The following is a 23,166-nucleotide window of genomic DNA, read 5'->3' as shown; positions in this document are numbered from 1 at the left end:
AAGGGTAGTGTATCTAGGGGTGAAGCACCAGATATATTGTCATGACCGAAACCCTTGAAATTGTTCCAGAAAATGAAGTATTTCTTCCAGAAAAATATTGCTTTTACATAAGATTTGTTATATACATGTTTATTTCCTTTGTGTGCACTGGAACAACACACAAAAAAACAGATAAAAAAGTCAAATTGGGCAGAATGTCACACAAAACCCCAAAAATGGTCTGGACAAAATTATTGTCATGTTTCCAAAATTGTGGGTAAACAACTTTGTGTCAAGCATGTGATGTCCATACAAACTGAACTGTGGCAAGTAACAGGTGTGCACAAAATGAAAATCACACCTGAAGTCAGATTAAAAAGGGAGAATTTGTCTCAATCTTTGCATTGTGTGCCACACTAAGCATGCAGAACAGAAAGAGAAGAGAACTGTTTGAGGACTTGAGAACCAAAATTGTTGAAAAATATTAACAATCTCAAAATTACCAGTCCATGTACAGAGATCTTGATGTTCCTTTGTCTACTGGACGCAACATAATCAAGAAGTTTACAACCCGCGGCACTGTAGTTAATCTCCCTGGATGTGGATGGCAGAGAAAAATTGATGAGAGGTTGCAACACAGGATAGTCCGGAAGGTGGAGAAGCACCCCCAATCAAGTTTCAAAGAAATCCAAGCTGTGCTGCAGGTTTAGGGTACATCTAAATCAGTGTGGACTAGTGTTGAGCATTCCGATACCGCAAGTATCGGGTATCGGCCGATACTTGCGGTATCGGAATTCCGATACCGAGATCCGATATTTTTGTGATATCGGGTATCGGTATCGGAAGTGTAAAATAAAGAATTAAAATAAAAAATATTGTTATATTCACCTCTCCGGCGGCCCCTGGACATCAGCGGGAGGATCCGGCGTCCGGCACGGCTTCTTTCTTCAAAATGCGCGCCTTTAGGACCTGTGGTATGACGTCCCGGCTTCTGATTGGTCGCGTGCCGCCCATGTGACCGCCACGCGACCAATCAGAAGCCGCGACGTCATTCCTCAGCTAAAGTCCTAGAATGAGCGCCTTTTAGGACCTGAGGAATGACGTCGCGGCTTCTGATTGGTCGCGTGGCGGTCACATGGGCGGCACGCGACCAATCAGAAGCCGGGACGTCATTCCACAGGTCCTAAAGGCGCGCATTTTGAAGAAAGAAGCCGTGCCGGACGCCGGATCCTCCCGCTGATGTCCAGGGGCCGCCGGAGAGGTGAATATAACAATATTTTTTATTTTAATTCTTTATTTTACACTTTAATATGGATCCCAGGGCCTGAAGGAGCGTTTCCTCTCCTTCAGACCCTGGGATCCATGAGGATACATTCCGATACTTGATGTCCCATTGACTTGTATTGGTATCGGATATCGGTATCGGCGATATCCGATATTTTTCGGGTATCGGCCTATACTATCCGATACCGATACTTTCAAGTATCGGACGGTATCGCTCAACACTAGTGTGGACTATACATCGACATTTAACTGCAATGAAACACTATGGCAGGAGACCAGGAGGACCCCACTGCTGACACAGAAACATAAAAAGCTAGACTGCAGTTCACCAAAATGTACATGAGTAAGCCAAAATCCTTCTGGGAAAGCATGTTGTGGACAGATGAGATGTTGAAATACTTGGCACTCATATAGGTGTGTTCAAGAACTTATTCCAGAAATAAATGAAACGTTTCGGTTAATACCTGATCTTCATCAGTCATCTGAATAGAGGAGATCTGTGTGGCAGCGCTCTGTGTGGGAGTTTGCAGTGTCCACTGCTAAGAAAGGAAGCACTGACTGTCTTAGCAGTGGACTGAACAGATGACTGATGGAGGTCAGGTATTGACCGAAACGTCTCATTTATTTCTGGAATTTCTTCACTCAATAAATATGTTCTTGAGCACACCTACAGTGGGGCAAAAAAGTATTTAGTCAGTCAGCAATAGTGCAAGTTCCACCACTTAAAAAGATGAGAGGCGTCTGTAATTTACATCATAGGTAGACCTCAACTATGGGAGACAAACTGAGAAAAAAAAATCCAGAAAATCACATTGTCTGTTTTTTTATCATTTTTTTTGCATATTATGGTGGAAAATAAGTATTTGGTCAGAAACAAACAATCAAGATTTCTGGCTCTCACAGACCTGTAACTTCTTCTTTAAGAGTCTCCTCTTTCCTCCACTCATTACCTGTAGTAATGGCACCTGCTTAAACTTGGTATCAGTATAAAAAGACACCTGTGCACACCCTCAAACAGTCTGACTCCAAACTCCACTATGGTGAAGACCAAAGAGCTGTCAAAGGACACCAGAAACAAAATTGTAGCCCTGCACCAGGCTGGGAAGACTGAATCTGCAATAGCCAACCAGCTTGGAGTGAAGAAATCAACAGTGGGAGCAATAGTTAGAAAATGGAAGACATACAAGACCACTGATAATCTCCCTCGATCTGGAGCTCCACGCAAAATCCCACCCCGTGGGGTCAGAATGATCACAAGAACGGTGAGCAAAAATCCCAGAACCACACGGGGGGACCTAGTGAATGAACTGCAGAGAGCTGGGGCCAATGTAACAAGGCCTACCATAAGTAACACACTACGCCACCATGGACTCAGATCCTGCAGTGCCAGACGTGTCCCACTGCTTAAGCCAGTACATGTCCGGGCCCGTCTGAAGTTTGCTAGAGAGCATTTGGATGATCCAGAGGAGTTTTGGGAGAATGTCCTATGGTCTGATGAAACCAAACTGGAACTGTTTGGTAGAAACACAACTTGTCGTGTTTGGAGGAAAAAGAATACTGAGTTGCATCCATCAAACACCATACCTACTGTAAAGCATGGTGGTGGAAACATCATGCTTTGGGGCTGTTTCTCTGCAAAGGGGCCAGGACGACTGATCCGGGTACATGAAAGAATGAATGGGGCCATGTATCGTGAGATTTTGAGTGCAAACCTCCTTCCATCAGCAAGGGCAATGAAGATGAAACGTGGCTGGGTCTTTCAACATGACAATGATCCAAAGCACACCGCCAGGGCAACGAAGGAGAGGCTTCGTAAGAAGCATTTCAAGGTCCTGGAGTGGCCTAGCCAGTCTCCAGATCTCAACCCTATAGAAAACCTTTGGAGGGAGTTGAAAGTCCGTGTTGCCAAGCGAAAAGCCAAAAACATCACTGCTCTAGAGGAGATCTGCATGGAGGAATGGGCCAACATACCAACAACAGTGTGTGGCAACCTTGTGAAGACTTACAGAATACGTTTGACCTCTGTCATTGCCAACAAAGGATATATTACAAAGTATTGAGATGAAATTTTGTTTCTGACCAAATACTTATTTTCCACCATAATATGCAAATAAAATGTTAAAAAAACAGACAATGTGATTTTCTGGATTTTTTTTTCTCAGTTTGTCTCCCATAATTGAGGTCTACCTATGATGTAAATTACAGACGCCTCTCATCTTTTTAAGTGGTGGAACTTGCACTATTGCTGACTGACTAAATACTTTTTTGCCCCACTGTATATGAGTGCCAAGTATTTCTACATCGCAGCTGATGGATTTGGTTCTCCTACTTGTGCACCACCAGAATTCCAGAATTGCCGTGTTTTCCTAATTACTTGTGGATAGACGAGACCAAGATAAAGCTTTTTGGTAAAGCACATCATTTTACTATTTACCGAAAATGGAATGCAGCCCACAAAGAAATGAACACAGTACCTACTGTCAAATATGGTGGAGGTTCAAAGATGTTTTGGGGTTGTTTTGCTGCCTCTTACACTGTGTGCAAAGTATCATGAAATATGAAGATTACCAATGGATTTTGAGATGCAATGAAGTGCCTAATGTAAGAAAGCTGGGTTTACGTCCTAGGTTATGGGTATTCCTGCAGGACAATAACCCCAAACATATTTCAAGAAGCTCGCAGAAATGGATGGAAACAAAGCGCTGGAGAATTCTGAAGTGGCCAGCATTGTTTTTTGTTTTGTTCCAATACACACAAAGGAAATAATCATGTGTATAAAAAAAAGTGTAATTACTATAACAGGGGTAACGAAAAATACCAAACACACAAATATACTCACACATATAACAGAGGAATGCACCGGGGACTGGAGGATGGGGTTAACCGAAAGTAGAAGAAGAAAGGGAATTATCACACTCTGAAAACCTAACAACAGTCAGAGATAACAAACACTTTTTCTAATAACCACGTCAACCACCAGTTGCAGCAATGCAGCAAAAGCTACTCTGACAATGAGTGCTAGCCAGGGCCAAGATTATATGAGATGGGAGTGGCTAACAGTGCACAGCTGAGAGTCTTAATACTCCAGGAGCTCTCAACTGAGCAGATTAATACCTACACTGCTAAAATAAATTTACGCCATTTAATATGCAAATGAAGTGTTTCTAATCAGTGCAGGTGTAGGAGAAATCATATGCTGTGGTCTTCTGTCTCCTTTCTGTCCCTGTAAACTTATGACACTCATGATGGGTAAAACCAGTGAGCTTTCAAAGTCCTATGCAACCTTATTGTTGCAACACATACTGATGCCATTGGTTACAGAAGCATTTCTAAACTACTGAAGGTTCCAGTTAGCACTGTTGGGGCCATAAGCCGGAAGTGGAAAGAACAGCATTTCACCATAAACCGAACACGATCAGGTGCTCCCAGAAAGGCTTCAGACAAAGGAGTGAAAAAAATTACCTGAAGAGTTGTCCAAGAGCCAAGGGCCACCTGTGGAGAGCTACAGAAAGACCTGGAAACAGCAGGTACAATTGTTTCAAAGAAAATAATAAGTAATGCACTGAACCACCATGGCCTGTTTGCATGCTGCACAAAAAGCTTGTTCAAGTCTGCTCAACCACATTTAATCAATCCTGTGAAATACTGGGAGAATATTGTCTGGTCAGATGAGACCAAAATTGACCTCTTTGGATGCCATAATAAACACAATGTTCAGAGACCAAAAGATCCTACAATTTACCCCAAAATTACCATACATCCATACCAACAATGAAGTTTTGAGGTGGGAACATGATGGTGTGGGGCTGTTTTTCTTCAGCATATGGCACTGGCAAATGGGTGAATTGACAAATGTACAGAGACATTCTTGAAAAAAATCTGCTGTTGTCTAGCAGAAGATGAAATGAGTGTGGTCATTTCAGCAAGGCAATGATCCCAAACACACAGCCAATGAAACTCACAATTGGTTTCAGAGAAAGAAAATAAAGCTGCTAGAATAGCCCGGCCAATAACCTGACCTGAATCTAATAGCAAATGGATGGAAGGAACTAAAGCTAACAATTCATAAAAGAAGTCCATGGAACCTTCAGGATTTGAAGAGGGTTTGTGTAGAAGCATGGGACAAAATCACACCTGAGCAATGAATGTGTCTAGTTTCTCCATAAAGGAGGCATCTTGAAGCGGTTATCACCAACAAAGGCTTTTGTATGAAGTATTAATTAAATTTCAGTAAGCGGATTCTTACCAACATCTGGTGAGAATTTAATGTCAATAGCACCTTTTGAAATATATTTACTTAGAAAATAATATACATATATTTATAATATAAATATACAGTACAGACCAAAAGTTTGGACACACCTTCTCATTTAAAGATTTTTCTGTATTTTTATGACTATGAAAATTGTAAATTGACACTGAAGGCATCAAAACTATGAATTAACACCCGTGGAATTATATACTTAACAAAAAAGTATGAAACAACTGAAAATATGTCTTATATTCTAGGTTCTTCAAAGTAGCCACCTTTTGCTTTGATGACTGCTTTGCACACTCTTGGCATTCTCTTGATGAGCTTCAAGAGGTAGTCACCGGAAATGGTCTTCCAAAAATCTTGAAGGAGTTCCCAGAGATGCTTAGTACTTGTTGGCCCTTTTGCCTTCACTCTGCGGTCCAGCTCACCCCAAACCATCTCATCTGGTGTAGCACCCCATCACTCTCCTTCTTGGTCAGATAGCCCTTACACAGCCTGGAGGTATGTTTGGGGTCATTGTCCTGTTGAAAAATAAATGATGGTCCAACTAAACGCAAACCGGATGGAATAGCATGCCTCTGCAAGATGCTGTTGGAGCCATGCTGGTTCAATATGCCTTCAATTTTGAATAAATCCCCAACAGTGTCACCAGCAAAGCACCCCCACACCATCACACCTCCTCCTCCATGCTTCACGGTGGGAACCAGGCATGTAGAGTCCATCCGTTCACCTTTTCTGCGTCGCACAAAGACACGGTGGTTGGAACCAAAGATCTCAAATTTGGACTCATCAGACCAAAGCAGATTTAAACTGGTCCATTGTCCATTCCTTGTGTTCTTTAGCCCAAACAAGTCTCTTCTGCTTGTTGCCTGTCCTTAGCAGTGGTTTCCTAGCAGTTATTTTACCATGAAGGCCTGCTGCACAAAGTCTTCTCTTAACAGTTGTTGTAGAGATGTGTCTGCTGCTAGAACTCTGTGTGGCATTGACCTGGTCTCTAATCTGAGCTGCTGTTAACCTGCGATTTCTGAGGCTGGTGATTCGGATAAACTTATCCTCTGAAGCAGAGGTGACTCTTGGTCTTCCTTTCCTGGGTGGTCCTCATGTGAGCCAGGTTCTTTGTAGTGCTTGATGGTTTTTGCAACTGAACTTGGGGACACTTTCAAAGTTTTCCCAATTTTTTGGACTGACTGAGCTTCATTTCTTAAAGTAATGATGGCCACTCGTTTTTCTTTACTTAGCTGCTTTTTTCTTGTCATAATACAAATTCTAACAGTCTATTCAGTAGGACTATCAGCTGTGTATCCAACAGACTTCTGCACAACACAAGTGATGGTCCCAACCCCATTTATAAGGCAAGAAATCCCACATCAAACCTGACAGGGCACACCTGTGAAGTGAAAACCATTTCCGGTGACTACCTCTTGAAGCACATCAAGAGAATGCCAAGAGTGCACAAAGCAGTCATCAAAGCAAAAGGTGGCTACTTTGAAGAACCTAGAAAATAAGACATATTTTTAGTTGTTTCACACTTTTTGGTTAAGTATATAATTCCACAAGTGTTAATTCATAGTTTTGATTAGTGTTGAGCGATACCGTCCGATACTTGAAAGTATTGGTATCGGATAGTATCGGCCGATACCCGAAAAGTATCGGATATCGCCGATACCGATATCCGCTACCAATACAAATCAATGTGACACCAAGTATCGGAAGGTATTCTGATGGTTCCCAGGGTCTGAAGGAGAGGAAACTCTCCTTCAGGCCCTGGGATCCATATTAATGTGTAAAATAAAGAATTAAAATAAAAAATATTGATATATTCACCTCTCCGGCGGCCCCTGGACATCACCGCGGGTAAACGGCAGGCTTCTTTGTTTAAAATGAGCGCGTTTAGGACCTGAGGAATGACGTCGCGGCTTCTGATTGGTCGCGTGCCGCCCATGTGACCGCGACGCGACCAATCAGAAGCCGCGATGTCATTCCTCAGGTCCTAAATTCTTAGAGTGAGGAGTTTAGTGCCTGAGAATGACGTCGCGGCTTCTGATTGGTCGTGTCGCGGTCACATGGACGGCACGCGACCAATCAGAAGCCGCGACGTCATTCATCAGGTCCTAAAAGCGCTCAGTCTAGAAATTTAGGACCTGAGGAATGACAACGCGGCTTCTGATTGGTCGCGTCGCGGTCACATGGGCGGCACGCGACCAATCAGAAGCCGCGACGTCATTCCTCAGGTCCTAAACGCGCTCATTTTAAACAAAGAAGCCTGCCGGTTACCCGCGGTGATGTCCAGGGGCCGCCGGAGAGGTGAATATATCAATATTTTTTATTTTAATTCTTTATTTTACACCTCACTATGGATCCGATACCGATACCCAATACCACAAAAGTATCGGATCTCGGTATCGGAATTCCGATACCGCAAGTATCGGCCGATACCCGATACTTGCGGTATCGGAATGCTCAACACTAGTTTTGATGCCTTCAGTGTGAATTTACAATTTTCATAGTCATGAAAATACGGAAAAATCTTTAAATGAGGTGTGTCTAAACTTTTGGTCTGTACTGTATATATATTATAAAAGCACCAAGAAAAAAGTGTTTGATGGTGGCATCTGTTCTTTCAATATAGCGCAGTACATCTGTGGAATCATGAAATAAAACTCCCTGACACCAAGAGAAAGACATGCTTCCAGCACTCCATACCTTGGAAGACGTACAAAGGAAGCATCATCAAAATGGAAATACCATATATACTCGAGTATAAGCCGACCTGAGTATAAGCCAACCCCCTTAATTTTGCAACAAAAAACTGGGAAAACTTATTGACTCGAGTATAAGCCTAGGGTGGAAAATGCAGCAGCTACCAGTAAATGCCAAAAATAAAAATACAGTAGATTGTAGATACCAATAAGAGTCAAATTAATTGAGACATCAGTAGGTTAAGTGTTTTTGAATATCCATATTGAATCAGGAGCCCCATATAATGCTCCATACAGTTCTTTATGACCCCATAAGTTGCTCCATATACAAATATGCCCCATATAATGCTCCATGCAGTTCTTTATGGCCCCATAGATGCCCCATATAATGCTCCATGCAGTTCTTTATAGCCCCATAGATGCCCCATATAATGCTCCTTGCAGTTCTTTATGGCCCCATAGATGCCCAATATAATGCTTCATGCAGTTCTTTATGGCCCCATAGATGCCCCATATAATGTTCCATGCAGTTCTTTATGGCCCCATAGATGCTCCATATAATGCTACGACAGCTCTTTATGGCCCCATAGATGCCCTATATAATGCTCCATGCAGTTCTTTATGGCCACATAGATGCCCCATATAATGTTCCATGCAGTTCTTTATGGCCCCATAGATGCTCCATATAATGCTCCATGCAGTTCTTTATAGTCCCATAGATGCCCCATATAATGCTCCATGCAGTTCTTTATGGCCCCATAGATGCCCCATATAATGCTCCATGCAGTTCATTATGGCCCCAAGGATGTCCCATATAATGCTCCATGCAGTTCTTTATGGCCCCATAGATGCCCCATATAATGCTCCATGCAGTTCATTATGGCCCCATAGATGCCCCATATAATGCTCCATGCAGTTCTTTATGGCCCCATAGATGCCCCATATAATCCTCCATGCAGTTCTTTATGGCCCCATATAATGCTCCATGCAGTTCATTATGGCCCCATAGATGCCCCATTATAATGCTCCATGCAGTTCTTTATGGCCCCATAGATGCCACATATAATGCTCCATACCGTTCATTATTGCCCCATAGATGCTCCATATAAAGCTGTGCCACATATAATGCTGCTGCTGCAATAAAAAATAAAATTACATTCTCACCTCTCGTCGCTGCCTGCTGCTCCTCAACGTCCCGTCTCTCTGCACTGACTGTTCAGGCAGAGGGCGGTGTGCACACTAAGACGTCATCGTGCCCTCTGACCTGAACAGTCACAGCAAGAGGATGGGAAGACGGAGCGGCACCCGGCAGGTGGAACGCGGACAGGTAATATGAAATACTCACCTGCTCCGGCGCGGTCCCTGGCTCCTTCTCACGGACAGATGGTCTCCGGGCACTGCAGCTTCTTCCTCTGTCAGCTGTCACTGGTACTGCTCATTACAGGAATGAATATGCGGCTCCACCCCTATGGGAGTGGAGTCCATATTCATTACTTTAATGAGCGGTACCACGTGACCGCTGAACAGAGGAAGAGCTGCGGCACCCGAAGACCATGAGACAGGGAGGGACAGCGCCAGGAGCACCAGGAGCAGGTGAGTATGCGACAGTCCTCTCTCCCCCTCACCTACCGACCCTGCCGCCGACCATGACTCGAGTATAAGCCAAGAGGGGCATTTTCAGCCCAAAAATTTGGGCTAAAAATCTCAGCTTATACTCGAGTATATACGGTAGGTAAAAATGAATATGTAAAATAAAGCATTTAGATTAGAGAGCGAAGGATAAAGACTTTTTAATTAAATATTAGAAAAACTATTACATTATAAGTAGCGATACATTTAGGATAAAAATCGATACAAGTATTGGACCACCCATATAAGGCTACTTTCACACTTGCGTGTTTTGCAATCCATCACAATCCGTCATTTTAGGAAAAAAATGGATCCTGCAAATGTGCCCGCAGGATGCGTTTTTTTCCATAGACTTGTATTAGTGACGGATCGCGACGGATGGCAACACGTCGCATCTGTCGTGCAACGGATCTGTCGTGTTTTGGCGGACCGTCGGCACGAAAAAAACGTTCAAGTGAATGTTTTTTTGTACGTCGCGTCCGCTATTTTCTACCGCGCATGCGCTGTCAAAACTCTGCCCCCTCATCCCCGGACTTTAGACTGGGCAGTGGATGCGTTGAAAAACTGCATCCGCTGCCCACGTCGTGCATAAATTTCACATAGCATAGCGACGGACCCGTACTGGCGCAAGTGTGAAAGTAGCCTAAGCAGTGTAAAACTGCAGTGATTATTGTTTGTTACATTGCGCCCATCCTCACCTGTGGAAGGTAGCACCTTAGGCTCCATATTACAGATGTACAGAGATCCATTATACAGCTGTGTATACAAAGCCTTATCTGTTGGATAGGGAAGCTGCAAATGCTTCCTGACAAAAAATAATGTTGGACCGGAGAATAAGGGGCTGAAGGTAAAATTGTTTACTTTTGTACATTTAATGGATATGTGTTTATTCGTATCAGTGCACTAAAATAAACTAGCCTCACAGTAAGTAACTGCAATATTATTTGTATACTGTTTAATACATTTCCACTAGAAATGAGCACATCGATTTGCTAGGCCCTGGTTCAGCGGGAATGTCAGTATCCCATGGCCGCTGGATAGGAGCCCTGCAAACTATCTCCAACCCAATGGCTTCTGTTGTGATGTCTTCCTAGCGGCGTAACACACACTCATCACCGAGCCAGGCCAGATACTCAAAAGGAGCCGCGAATTGCATCAGGAGGCAGTTTGTAGCGCTCGTGTCCAGCGGCCATGGAATATAGACATGACTGCAGGACGAGGATCCTTCACTCATCTCTAATTTCCATCTAAAATTCACCTATATAATTGCTTGACTTTTCATAAGACTTTAGGGTATGTGCACATGTTATGTATGTGCTGCAGAAATGTATGCATCATTTCTGAAAGTAAAAATACATCCTTTTTTTAAGCATTTTTGTTTCTTCTTTTACATGCGTTTTTAATTTATTGTAAAATTTTCTCCACTCATCAGTACGGGTGAAATCTGCAGCAAAATTGCTGAAAGAATTGATATTTTGCAGATCTAAATCTGCTGCAAATCTGCAACTAAAAAATAAGCAATGTGTGCATGAACCTTCAGGAATCTAATTCACTTTGCTGGGACTAGGAAATCCTTCAAGTTATGTGGCTCATAGTCCTTCATATAATATGATGCACCTCCATAAATAATGCACAGCTCATACTCATCAGTACAATATAATGCACAGCTCATAGTCATAAACATAGTATAATGCACAGCCCATAGTTTTCTATGTAGTATAATGCACAGCCTAGAACCTAGAGTCATCTATACAGTATAATTTACAGCCCATAGTCATCAATGTAGTATAATGCAAAGCCCATAATCATCCATATAGTATAATATATAGCCCAGAGTCATCCGTATGCATAATGCACAGCCCAGAGTCATCCATACAGTATAATGTACAGCCCTTAGTCAGTCAAACAGTGTAATACACAGCCCATAGTCATCCATGTAGAATAATGCACAACCCACAATCATCCATATAGTATATTGTACAGCCCATAGTCATCCATGTAGTATAATGCACAGCCATTAGTCATCCAAATAGTATAATGCACAGCCCATAGTCATCCATGTAGTATAATGCACAGCTCATAATCATCCATATAGTATAATATATAGCCTAGAGTCATCCGTATGCATAATGCACAGCCCAGAGTCATCCATACAGTATAATGTACAGCCCTTAGTCAGTCAAACAGTGTAATACACAGCCCATAGTCATCCATGTAGAATAATGCACAACCCACAATCATCCATATAGTATATTGTACAGCCCATAGTCATCCATGTAGTATAATGCACAGCCATTAGTCATCCAAACAGTATAATGCACAGCCCATAGTCATCCATGTAGTATAATGCACAGCTCATAATCATCCATATAGTATAATGCACTGCCCATAGTCATCCATACACCATAATGCACAGCCAATAGTCATCCATAAGTATAATGCACATCCCATAGTCATCCATGTATTATAATGCACCCCCATAGTCATCTATACGGTATAATGCACAGTAGAATCAGCCATGTAATAGCATAACCACTGTGTAATCACTGAGGAAAAAAAAATACTAACCTCCCACCCACTGCCCCATGACGTCACTGCTCATGTGCACACCTACATCAGCTGCTGGAGTCTGATTGGCTAGCAGCATATATTGCCGAGCATGGATCTAAGGACACACATTCAGCTGAAGCATTAGCTGGCATCAGCAGGCCCCTCACCCCTGGGCCCGGGCTGTCAGAGCTGCGACCCCCGTAGTTACGCCACTGCCAATGGCAAGTGGGCCCCCTGTTTGTTCAGGGCCCAAGCACTTGCCAGGGTGCACGGGGTGGTGACGCCGGTCCTGGGGGTTTGATATTGGATGTTTATTAATTTGGGGGTATTCTTTTGGATTTGAATTAATTTTGGGTCCTTATCCACCTTCTCTACCCTATTCTGTATTTTCTAAAAGTTAAAAATGAGTTTGCCTCCGCTTTCATCTATATATGTGTTCTTGTACAATATTATTTTGATGATTTTAGTAATTGAGGCACAGTATTTTAGGTACAGTAATGGGGCAAACGCAGGCGCAGTGATGATCCCAGTAGGCTTGATGACAATTTTAAAATGGGCAGAAGGGTAACAGTATTTGTGATTATGGTCTGTACAAACTATGAGCCAAAGTTAGAGATGTAACCTGAGGCCATGGTCACATGTTTAGTAATTAGTGTTGAGCATTCCGATACCGCAAGTATCGGGTATCGGCCGATACTTGCGGTATCGGAATTCCGATACCGAGATCCGATACTTTTGTGGTATCGGGTATCGGTATCGGATACATAGAGATGTGTAAAATAAAGAATTAAAATAAAAAATATTGATATATTTACCTCTCCGGCGGCCCCTGGACTCAGCGCGGGTAACCGGCGGGCTTCGTTGTTCAAAATCAGCGCTTTTAGGACCTGAGAATCACGTCCCGGCTTCTGATTGGTCGCGGGCCGCCCATGTGACCGCCACGCGACCAATCACAAGCCGCGACGTCACCGCAAGCTATTAGCGCGCTCATTTTTGAAAAATGAGCGCGTTAATGACTTTCAAAGACGTAGCGGCTTGTGATTGGTCGCGGCCACGCGACCAATCACAAGCCGCGACGTCACCGCAAGCTATTAACGCGCTCATTTTTAAAAATGAGCGCGTTAATGGCTTTCAAAGACGTAGCGGCTTGTGATTGGTCGCGTGGCCGCGACCAATCACAAGCCGCTACGTCTTTGAAAGCCATTAACGCGCTCATTTTTAAAAATGAGCGCGTTAATAGCTTGCGGTGACGTCGCGGCTTGTGATTGGTCGCGGCCACGCGACCAATCACAAGCCGCTACGTATTTGAAAGCCATTAACGCGCTCATTTTTAAAAATGAGCGCGTTAATAGCTTGCGGTGACGTCGCGGCTTGTGATTGGTCGCGGCCACGCGACCAATCACAAGCCGCTACGTCTTTGAAAACCATTAACGCGCTCATTTTTAAAAATGAGCGCGTTAATAGCTTGCGGTGACGTCGCGGCTTGTGATTGGTCGCGTGGCCGCGACCAATCACAAGCCGCTACGTCTTTGAAAGTCATTAACGCGCTCATTTTTTAAAAAAAAGCGCGCTAATAGCTTGCGGTGACGTCGCGGCTTGTGATTGGTCGCGTGGCGGTCACATGGGCGGCCCGCGACCAATCAGAAGCCGGGACGTGATTCTCAGGTCCTAAAAGCGCTGATTTTGAACAAAGAAGCCTGCCGGTTACCCGCGCTGAGTTCAGGGGCCGCCGGAGAGGTAAATATATCAATATTTTTTATTTTAATTCTTTATTTTACACATCCCTATGGATCCCAGGGCCTGAAGGAAAGTTTCCTCTCCTTCAGACCCTGGGAACCATGAGAATACCTTCCGATACTTGATGTCCCATTGACTTGTATTGGTATCGGATATCGGTATCGGCGATATCCGATATTTTTCGGGTATCGGCCGATACTATCCGATACCGATACTTTCAAGTATCGGACGGTATCGCTCAACACTATTAGTAATTGTTCAGCATTTTACCTCAGTATTTGTAAGCCAAAGCCAGGAGTTGGTGAAAAATGGAGAAGTGGTGATGTGTTTCTATTATACTTTTCCTCTGATTGTTCCACTAATGATTTTGGATCACAAATGCTGATGTAAAGTACTGTCACGCACAGTGTGGGAATACTAAGTGCAACATAAGGGGAAGAAGGGAAGGAAGCCAAAACGCTAGGGAAAGGGGGAGTGGAGATCCCTAGGCAGATTTAATAACACCTTGCCCCCGTACCATCCCTATATTTGATCCACACCAATCACCGAGCAGGAAATTAGGCCCTGTATATCCCTAGAGCCAGCCCTGAATAAGGAAGGGGGAGGGATGAGCACTGGTCAGTCCCAAATGTACACTAAAGAGAAGGGAGACAAACAAGGGGGAAGCAACTTAGCTTGAGCAGACTCAGAGAGGTAATACCAAATGTCCTCCAACAGCAAAAGAAAGGAAGTAAGCCGACTGCTATAGCTCCAAGCCTTCACAATGAAAAAAATGTGAATATCACCTGCGACTCCCTGAAGCAGACTGAGAGTCTAAAAATACCCAGTTCCAGGTCTGTCAATTAGAGCTGGAGGGAGGTTGCCAATTGGGTCCAAAAATCAGAAGGATTAAGAAGGTGTTTGCAATGCCAAACGCAGAGATCTTCTGCGGCAACATGCAGAGTGACTGTCTGTAGCATCTGACACATCTGTGACAAGTACTGACCAAATATTCAACTTGTAAGCTTGGCTTTAATCTCATGGTCCCCATAGCAAAATCAGTAACAGGACACCCAGTTACCACTTGCAATTTATAAACCTTTTGTGTTCTTATACATCCAGGGTTTAAGGCCCAGATGTAAAATGCATTAATTGCTACAATTGTAGTGATGGTGGAGGGAGCACACGAGCACAGAGCAGAACTAGCCGGTTGTCTACATTCCTGGTGGTGCATTGAGGTTGACTACACTGTGATGATGGTTATTATGGCCAGTACCTTCTGAAGCTGTTGTGTTTTTGGTTCCATAACACTACTTCATTTCAATTTTATATTGCAGGGCTGCGACTGAGCAGGAATGTAAGAAGCAGGGACACTTAAGAAATCGAGAATAGATTCATCTAAACAGCTCAGCACTATAATCAAACACAATCTCATGATCTGTAATCTATCTCTAATCACAATGAACCAGATCTCTCAAAGAAGAATGATTAAGGGCATGATGTAAGGATCAAGCAATGTGTACTGAGTTCAAAGCTGTCAACCTCTCAGAATTTCTGAGAAATGTTTGATCTCCCACGACTCAAAATGTTGTCTACAGCACATAGGGACATAAATTCTAACATCTCCCTTTAATGGTGCATCAGCATCCATTGACCTTGCCTACGCAACTACCTCCTATACATTGTATCAGAACAAGGTTAATTTCCCATATTATTGAGTACATATACAGTACAGACCAAAAGTTTGGACACACCTTCTCATTTATAGATTTTTCTGTATTTTCATGACCTATGAAAATTGTGCATTCACACTGAAGGCATCAAAGCTATTAATTAACACATGTGGAATTATATACTTAACAAAAAATTGTGAAACAAGTAAAATTATGTCTTATATTCTGGGTTCTTCAAAGTAGCCACCTTTTGCTTTGATGACTGCTTTGCACACTCTTGGCATTCTCTTGATGAGCTTCAAGAGGTAGTCACCGGAAATGGTCTTCCAACAATCATGAAGGAGTTCCCAGAGATGCTTAGCACTTGTTAGCCCTTTTGCCTTCACTCTGCGGTCCAGCTCACCCCAAACCATCTCGATTGGGTTCAGGTCTGGTGACTGTGGAGGCCAGGTCATCTGGCGTAGCACCCCATCACTCTCCTTCTTGGTCAAATAGCCCTTACACAGCCTGGAGGTGTGTTTGGGGTCATTGTCCTGTTGAAAAATAAATGATGGTTCAACTAAATGCAAACCGGATGGAATAGCATGCCGCTGCAAGATGCTGTGGTAGCCATGCTGGTTCAGTATGCCTTCAATTTTGAATAAAAACCCAACAGTGTCACCAGCAAAGCACCCCCACACCATCATACCTCCTCCTCCATGCTTCACGGTGGGAACCAGGCATGTAGAGTCCATCCGTTCACCTTTAAACCAGTAAACTACGTCCCGGAACACAGCGAAAGACTTCAGAGACATAGTACTTCCGGAGCATGCACACTAATGCTTTTCGGCTTTGCCCGCAGTTGGGCAAAGCATATTGCGCACGCGCAGAAGGCAATTTGAAGGCGCACGTGCGGGACCTGTACGTGAACAACGCTATTCACAGAACGGAATGCGTACAGCATGCCGATTTGGGGTGGGGAGAGGGGCCAGAACCAATGCCCATCGGACCGGATCGAGGATATTTCCATACAGCGCGGGAGCAATTTAAAAGGTTCTTATGGGGGATTCATGGGGAGTCGGGGGGGGGGGGGGGGGGTTCAAAAGTAGTTAGGGAATGTATAGCTCACACTCTATTAGATGATATTTTTAGTTGATAGGCAAAAAACTGGTGACAGCTTCCCTTTAAGTAAACAATTCCACATGTGTTAATTCATAGTTTTGATACCTTCAGTGTGAATGTACAATTTTCATAGTCATGAAAATACAGAAAAATTTTTAAATGAGAAGGTGTGTACAAACTTTCCGTCTGTACTGTATATATTACATATTATATACTTCCTAGACTATTAGACATGACTGTATAGGTGACATAGCCCATGACAATGAAACATACCCACAAATATAGAGAGAAATACCATATAATGGGTATTGCAGTTTTTGTAAAGAAAGTAATTTATTTGCAAAATTAAGTTTTACAATTTTACAATTTGCTTTCTGTATCAATTCCTTTTGGTATCGTAAATGAAATATATATCATCCGAAAATGACTTAATGTTTAAAGGGGACCTCTTACCATGAAAATGCCGTCCAATCTGCAGGCATCATGTTATAGAGCAGGAAGAGCTGAGCAGATTAATATATAGTTTTGAGGAAAAAAAAGATGTAGTATAACCTGTGTTTTAATCAATAAAACCTCTGTTCTTTTGGGGATTTTTGGTCCAGTGGGCGGAGCTATCTGTGTCTGACAGATACCTCTTCGTGCACATTTTAAGCTGCTGGTGCCTCTAGAGTCCTACAGATCCTCCAAAGGCTTGCAATAGTGCATAAACCTACAATTCTGCCATGCCTAAACAATGGTCACAAGCAAAAATGGTTGCAGTGGGCCCTGATAAACATGAAGACTAATTTTAAAACAGTTTTGTTTACTGGCGAGTCCTGTGCAACCATGGATTTTCCAGGTGCATGAAGTGGTGGAAGGCCAGCATGAACCAACAAGGCTGCAGCGTCAGCAAGGAGGTGGCCAAGTGAGAAGGGTCAGAATCATGAGGTGAGAGTGGGTAAACCCCTTTAGAATCCTTGAAGGTATGAAAATGACCTCAACCGAGTACAGTTATATGGAGTTTCTGACAGATCACTATTCCATGGTACAAAAAGAAGATATGTGCCATTCATAGCAAAATCATCTACATATACGACAATTCACCAAATTATGCTGTCAAGAATATGTCTGAGTCATTGGCTGCTATGGGCATAAATAGAGAAAAACTCATGGAGTGGCCACCATCCTCCCCTGATCTCAATCTTATTGAGAACCTTTGGAATATCCTCAAGCAAAAGATCTATAAGGGCTCCTTCACACGTCCTGATATTTCCAGGACTGGAAAAATGAGTACCGGAGCTATCCATGCTTGTTTGTTACATATGTGTGGCATCCATGTGCCGTCCGTGTGCTGCATCTGTGTGATATATACCGGTGCCTAGGAAAAAGCAGAGCAGTTTGTGCTGTTCCCAAGAGCTGGGTGTTCAAGACTTGTCTGATCATTGTCGCCAGGTCTACCTGAGGTCAGCAAGACCCTTGGTCAGCTGATGTTGGTAACCTAGGAGGAGGGCGAATATCCATGACCCCATCCCAGGCTATTAATATCAGCCCACAGCTGTGTGTTTAGCCTTTGCTGGTTAGAATTTATAGGGGGATCTTAATGCAAATTTTTTTCTAGGGTCCGTTGGAAACTACTAACCAGTAAAGGCTAAGCAAACAGCTGTGAGCTGTTATTAATACACTGGGAGCCCTTTGTGATATTGTCCCCTTTCCCAGATTAATAACATCAACCCCCAGTCATGGTCTCTCCGTCTTCTGGTTATTAAAATTACGCAGGAGCCCACACCATTTTTTTTTATATTCTTTATTTTGCAATAAAACTCTCCCCATTGTTGCCTGGTCATGCTGATCTTAGGGAAAGCACGTGACAATGATCCGAGCTGCCTTGAGCTCCCAGCGAGTGACAACAGCACAAACTGTACAGCTTTTTCCCAGGTGCCGGTACGTGTCACACTGATGTGGCACAGGAATGTCATCCATGTGTCATCAGTGGCTCAGTGGATAGCACTGTAGAGTGGCTCAGTGGATAGCACTGTAGAGTGGCTCAGTGGATAGCACTGTAGAGTGGCTCAGTGGATAGCACTGTAGAGTGGCTCAGTGGATAGCACTGTAGAGTGGCTCAGTGGATAGCACTGTAGAGTGGCTCAGTGGATAGCACTGTAGAGTGGCTCAGTGGATAGCACTGTAGAGTGGCTCAGTGGATAGCACTGTAGAGTGGCTCAGTGGATAGCACTGTAGAGTGGCTCAGTGGTTAGCACTGCAGCCTTTCAGTGCTTGGGTCCTGGATTCAAGTCCCACCAGGGACAACATCTGCAAGCAGTTTGTATATTCTCCCCGTGTTTGTATGGGTTTCCTCCCACATTCCAAAGACATACTGATAGGGAATTTAGATTGTGAGCCCCAATGGAGACAGTGATGATAATATCTGTAAAACGCTGTTTAATTAATGGCGCTGTATACGAGCGTAAAATAAATAAATATCTTCTATGGGTATTGTAGTGCTTTCCGTCTCCATAGCTGTCCCTCGGGCTGCCAAATACATTTCCCGACATCTGTGATTGGAGTGAGAAGATTAGGCCGTATGATTTGCGTCAAGCCTTTAAATCACTAATATTATCAAAGGAGCAATTTTTAAAGCAAGTCCTTCCATCACCGTTTTATTTTCTTCCATCCTAAAAAAACACCCTTTCATTATTGGTATTGCTTGGTGCCTGTTCATTGTGCGGCATCGGTAATGGAAGAGCAGGCAGATGCTGTTGCTTGGCAACATTACATGGCCTACTTGGTACCCATCCTATAAACCAATGGCTAGCGGGATTTTTTTTTTCTTTCCTCCAGTTCACATGCTACAAAAGGAGGCCATTGTATGATTTCAATAATTAATGACCTACCAGGAGGTTTTTACGATTTCTAAGGACACTAAAGCAGAAGACCCCTTACTGTTTGCAGCAATTAATCACCGGGGTGTCAGCGAAGGCTTGTAGGACACGCGACCCTAGCAGACAGAGTGTGCGCCCCATAGAGACGTGTGGGGCGAGACGGGATGGGTCTAGGGTTCCTATAAAGTAGAGGATGGGCAGTGATTGCATAACATATGAAATAATGGACGGACTGCTTTGTGCAGAAGACGAGCAGCTCGAGTGCAAAATTCTCCTTCCGCACATTCAGACGTACGTCTGATCCTATAAGAGATCCCAGTCAGAACTGGGGGGGGGGGGGACGCAAGTGCAAATCTGAGCAGCCCCCGTTATCACGGCTTACCTTCACGTGTCTTCTAATGAAGGAATCGTTAGCCTGATGGCGCTGCCACTCCAGCACCGAGGAGGTTAATAAGCTTCCCGGACTGGCTGATTATGTGATGATGTTAGCAGGCAGTGGCCGTGTGTCTCCCATACAGACAACAGCTGCTGGATTCTCGCTTTTTTTTTTTGGATGCTTTTGTCACGCCTGTCTACTGATCTTTTTTTTTTTTTTATCCTCCCTTTTTTCAATTAACTTTATTGGTAGTATTTAAAAAAAAAAAAAGAAAAACAGCAATTTTTTTTCTTTTCGGGAAAGCATGTAAATTAGAGAGTAAAATAAAAAGGGGTCAGAGTTAGATACAATGTGAATAACACGCATCTAACATACATCTTATACTATAGAAGTCAGCAGAATCAAAGAAATCCTGCCTTCAGACATTAAATAAGAATGGTCCCAAAAGGTGGACGACATCCTTATTTATTTATCTATTTATTTATTTTTTTAGGGTTTAATAATAATTGTTGCATTTGGGTTTCATTAAAAATTTGGAGCCATATATGTTTTTTTCCATGCATATTCAACTTTGATGTGAGTTGTGGTCGCAAATTAACTGAGAAAAGCTCAGAAAACTCGCCCCTCAGACCAAACTCGCTGACAGAATCTCAGTTAACTCATTCTACAACCAGTAATATAGTGAAATACACAGGCCGTAGAAGTAGAAGGCAAACAGTGCAATATAATTGTAACAAAACCTAATTGGTAAAATAATTTGTAGACACAGATACATGTCTTCTTAAATGTGCACAACCCTTTTAAAGTAAGACTAATCGAGGGGAATAAAGAAGAATTTGATAAGAGGTATCATGATATACGCACATTGTCTAATGACATAGTGACATATAGCATAATTAATTTCTCATGCCAATAGTACAATATGGTATGTTCCTTAAAGGGAAAGTCAGGATTTTTAATTTATTTATAATATAAGAATGTATTTTTTAAAGAAAATAAATGTACTGTTTTAACTTTATTTTTTTCAATTATTTTTGTCTGTAGCCACTTGGTCTGCCATTTTTATTTGCTGGTGTGTAAGTGTCTGAGCACGACACACATTGTAAACACCGCAGCCCCAGATTCATACTGTGGCTGCCTTAGGCTACTTTCACACTTCCGTCTTTTTAGATCCGTCACAATGTGTCGTTTTGGGAAAAAAACGCATCCTGCCAATGTGCCCGCAGGATGCGTTTTTTTCCCATAGACTTGTATTGCCGACGGATCGCGACGTATGGCCACACATCGCGTCCGTCGTGCTCTGGATGCGTCGGTATTTGTCGGACCGACGCAGCGGAAAAACGTTCAAGGGAACGTTTTTTTGTACGTCGTGTCCTGCATTTTAAACTGCGCATGCCCGGCCGTAACTCCACCCCCTCGTCCCTGGGAGTTTACTATGGGCAGTGGATAAGTTGAAACACTGCGTCCGCTGCCCACGTTGTGCAGAAAATCACCACTGTCCGTCGGTACATTGCGCTGACGCTTTGTGACGGCCCCGTACCGACGAAAGTGTGAAAGAAGCCTTAGCTGTGAATTAAACATGCCCCCTGTGCTACCCAGATTCCATCTGTGACAGGAGCCATGTGACAATTTCTCCATCGCCCCTAACACAGTATTCTGCGTTGAATTGTGATGGGAGTTCTGGGCAGTGGTGGTGACAAGTGGTCAAAGGCAGCTGAGATGTGAGGACCACCATAGCAACGGCACTGAGAGGAGCACCAGAGCATCAGCACTGAGAGGAGCACCAGAGCATCGGCACTGAGAGGAGCACCAGAGCATCAGCACTGAGAGGAGCACCAGAGCATCGGCACTGAGAGGAGCACCAGAGCATCAGCACTGAGAGGAGCACCAGAGCATCAGCACTGAGAGGAGCACCAGAGCAACGGCACTGAGAGAAGCACCAGAGCATCGGCACTGAGAGGACCACCAGAGCATCGGCACTGAGAGGAGCACCAGAGCATCGGCACTAAGAGGAGCACCAGAGCAATGGCACTGAGGGGAGCACCAGAGCATCGGCACTGAGAGGAGCACCAGAGCATCGGCACTAAGAGGACCACCAGAGCAACGGCACTGAGAGGACCACCAGAGCATCGGCACTGAGAGGAGCACCAGAGCATCGGCACTAAGAGGAGCACCAGAGCAATGGCACTGAGGGGAGCACCAGAGCATTGGCACTGAGAGGAGCACCAGAGCATCGGCACTGAGAGGAGCACCAGAGCAATGGCACTGAGAGGAGCACCAGAGCATTGGCACTGAGAGGAGCACCAGAGCAATGGCACTGATCGGACCACCAGAGCATCGGCACTGAGAGGAGCACCAGAGCAACGGCACTGAGAGGAGCACCAGAGCAACAGCACTGAGAGGAGCACCAGAGCAACGGCACTGAGAGGAGCACCAGAGCAACGGCACTGAGAGGAGCACCAGAGCAACAGCACTGAGAGGAGCACCAGAGCAATGGCACTGAGAGGAGCACCAGAGCATCGGCACTGAGAGGAGCACCAGAGCATCGGCACTGAGAGTACCACCAGAGCATCGGCACTGAGAGGAGCACCAGAGCATCGGCACTGAGAGGAGCACCAGAGTAATGGCACTGAGAGGACCACCAGAGCAACGGCACTGAGAGGACCACCAGAGCATCGGCACTGAGAGGAGCACCAGAGCATCGGCACTAAGAGGAGCACCAGAGCAATGGCACTGAGGGGAGCACCAGAGCATTGGCACTGAGAGGAGCACCAGAGCATCGGCACTGAGAGGAGCACCAGAGCAATGGCACTGAGAGGAGCACCAGAGCATTGGCACTGAGAGGAGCACCAGAGCAATGGCACTGAGAGGACCACCAGAGCATCGGCACTGAGAGGAGCACCAGAGCAACGGCACTGAGAGGAGCACCAGAGCAACAGCACTGAGAGGAGCACCAGAGCAACGGCACTGAGAGGACCACCAGAGCAACGGCACTGAGAGGACCACCAGAGCATTGGCACTGAGAGGAGCACCAGAGCAACGGCAC

The 23,166-nt window shown here is 44.2% G+C and overlaps 1 protein-coding gene and 1 long non-coding RNA gene across 3 annotated transcripts in view; one reads left to right on the top strand and one right to left on the bottom strand.

Annotated features, from left to right (window-relative positions):
• The window catches only part of PKIA (cAMP-dependent protein kinase inhibitor alpha), an 81,066-nt gene extending 60,759 nt beyond the window's left edge, over window positions 1-20,307 (bottom strand). The window contains exon 1 of one of the 2 annotated variants that reach the window (XM_069731511.1): window positions 20,127-20,307. The gene's annotated coding sequence lies outside the window, so the exon portion shown is untranslated. The remainder of the gene's footprint in view (window positions 1-20,126) is intronic. The other variant, XM_069731509.1, reaches the window with a different exon arrangement.
• Window positions 1-23,166, top strand: part of LOC138641473 (uncharacterized) — a 569,428-nt gene that overhangs the window by 63,666 nt on the left and 482,596 nt on the right. The gene's annotated exons all lie outside the window — the stretch shown is intronic.

This window comes from Ranitomeya imitator, chromosome 6, assembly GCF_032444005.1.
Source record: "Ranitomeya imitator isolate aRanImi1 chromosome 6, aRanImi1.pri, whole genome shotgun sequence".
Taxonomy (NCBI): domain Eukaryota; kingdom Metazoa; phylum Chordata; class Amphibia; order Anura; family Dendrobatidae; genus Ranitomeya; species Ranitomeya imitator.
Note: the sequence above shows the minus strand (reverse complement) of the source record. Positions and strands in the feature narration are given on the sequence as shown.